The sequence below is a fragment of the Sarcophilus harrisii genome, chromosome 6, assembly GCF_902635505.1.
Source record: "Sarcophilus harrisii chromosome 6, mSarHar1.11, whole genome shotgun sequence".
Lineage (NCBI taxonomy): Eukaryota > Metazoa > Chordata > Mammalia > Dasyuromorphia > Dasyuridae > Sarcophilus > Sarcophilus harrisii.
In genome coordinates this window covers 84880536-84883457 of record NC_045431.1, presented here as the reverse complement: position 1 = coordinate 84883457, position 2922 = coordinate 84880536, and positions in this window count along the sequence as shown.

Sequence of the window (2922 nt, the reverse complement as noted above, 5' to 3'; positions counted from 1 at the left end):
TTGGTAGGGAATATGTAAAGTGTAAGAAGACTGGAAAGTTGGAGGTGGGAAAACAGGTTATGCAAGACTTTAAGTGGAAAATAGAATTATATATTTGCTTTTGGAGATAATGGCTAGGCACTGGAATTTACTGAATAGATCATGGCAATGTCACACTTGCTCTTTAGGAAGATCATTTTGGTAGAATGAACTGCAGTGGAGAGAGATTTGTGACACAAAAACTGAGCAACAGGCTATTTTAATAATCCTGATACAATAGAGACTTGTATCAAGTTAGCATCAGAGTCAGAAGAGAGAAGGAGCATATTCATTTTTTTAAAAGCTTTTTATTTTCAAAACATACACACGGATAATTTTTCAACATTGATCCTTGCATAACTTTGTGTTTCAGATTTTCCATTCCTTGCCCCCACCCCCTCCTCTAGATGGCAAGGAATCCAATATGTTATACATGTTAAAATACATGTTAAATCCAATATGTACAAACATATTTATATAATTCTCTTGCTACACAAGAAAAATGATATCAAAAAGGAAAGTAAAAGAGTAAGAAAACAAAATGTAAACAACAACAACAAAAAGAGTGAGAATGTTATGTTGTGATCTACATTCAATTCCCACAGTTCTCTCTCTGGGTGTAGATGGTTCTCTTCTTCACAAGATCATTGGAACTGGCGTCAATCATCTCATTGTTGGAAAGAGTCATGTTCATCAGAAATAATCATTGTATAATATTGATATTGCCATGCACATTGATCTCCTGCTTCTGCTCCTTTCACTTAGCATCAATTCATTTAATTCTCTCCAGCCCTCTCTAAAATCATCCTGATGTTCATTTCTTATAGAACAATAATATACTATAACATGCATATACCATAACTTATTCAGCCATTGTCCAAGTGATGGGCATTCACTCAGTTTCCAGTCTTTTGCCACTACAAAAAGGGCTGCTACAAACATTTTTGGTCATTCCAATTTTTAATTTATTGCCAGTGCCTGTCAGTTTCACCTTTAAAGTATAGTAGTATAGATATGTAACAATGAAAATAATTTTTCCTTTCACAGCTTCTCCAATAACTGCAATTTTCCTTTTTTTTGTTCCCTTTTTTTTGGTCAATCTTACAAATGTGAGGTGGAATTTCAGAATTATCTTTATTTGCATTTCTTTTTATTAATGATTTGAAACATTCTTTTATTTGGTTTTCGATGGCTTACATTTCTTCTCTTGGGTACTTTCTGATCATATTTTTTGACCAATTACCTGTTGAAACCCAATTTGCTTTCTCTAAGCAATGGAGGACCAGGATCAGATCACTTTTGTCATTCAGATGATAAGAACACATCATACTTGACTCTCCAAGCCTAACCTCCATCTTCCATTCCTAGTCAAGCTGACTTCTCAGTACCTCTGAAAATATATGTTCTAGGCACTTGTTTCTTGGAAAGGGGTGGGAATGCCATTTAGGTTTTGGATTCCTTAATCTAGTTGAGCAGGGCTATCATGATATATTAGCCATTGCCCAACAGTGCATTCAAATATCTTTGTCCTAGCATAAGCTTAAAGACAATAGACACACTATTTTGCTCGGATATAATCAATCATTGTGACTACTTTACAATACCCGCTAAAGAATATTGTGACCTTTTATTGTTAGTTTCATTTCAAAGTGAAAGAAAGCAGAAAAGAAATTTATATAAGGAGACCAAAAGGAATGAGACCTTTTTCATTTTTACACCTATCAGTTTCAGTTTAACCATGTGAAATGAAAATATTTTTTGATATTTCTAACTTGCCTTGGAGTTTAATAGTAAATGTTTCCCAGGCTTAGTCAAGTGGGAAAACCATAAGATACTTCCTCCTTTTCTCTTTCCTTTTCTCCTTTCCTTTTTTTAGATCTGCCTTTTTCCAATTCATAACAAAAATTTTGGAGCTGGCTGAAATTAAAATGCCTTCTTCATAAAGTCATTGCTGATTTCCTTAGATGAAATTAATTTTTTTCTCTTAATTCCCTTATGACTTTGTAATTCTCTTATGCACTTACCATATTATATTTTGTATAATAGTTATTGACACATATGTAAATGACAGGTGTTTTATTTCTTTTAAAATACTTTAAGCTGCTTTAGAAAAAAATATTGGTCAGGTTTACTTGCAACACATTCAGTGAACTCTCTTTGATGACTACCCTTGCATAGTTGTGACAAGTTCATATTTGCTTAACATGACCTTACCTAATAGCCCTAATGATGTTATATTCTAGTTAATATCAATCTCAAATGAGTCTTTTAAATGGCAACTGTAAGACTAATATTAGTGATAAGGAAACATTTCAAAAGCACAGGTTTTCCAGGAATCCTACAGCTCCTTGGTTGTAAATCAAACACTTAAGGCAATATAATTTCCCCATATAATTAAGGAATACTGAATAGTTTTGCTATTTTGGCAAGTTATCAATTCAATCTTCAAAATTTTCCCAAGATCATTTGTATTCTTATCAATTATTTCTCATGACTTTTGAATATCCTTCCAGAACAGATGCCAAGCTTTGCTTTTATAGCTTCTTTTGAAATAGTTCCTAGGATCATTGATTAAAGCTGGAATGTATCCATGAGGCAATATAATTCTATACTTCCACAGAGGAAGTAAATGACAGGATCTGGATTTGAATCCATTGCCCCTTCCAGAACACTAAAATCACTTACAAGAGCAAAACATTCTCTTTATTAATAGTAGACTATAATAATGTTAATAAGCCATTCACATTTATGTAGTATTTAAGGTTCATGATGTGAATTGCTCACAATTGTGTAAGACTAAATCAGTGCGAATGTTGAAATTGGTTAGGATTGAGTCTGGAGCCATATCTATGATTTAATCTATATGTAGGGAACAGTCTATACTCCACTGATGTATATAAATTA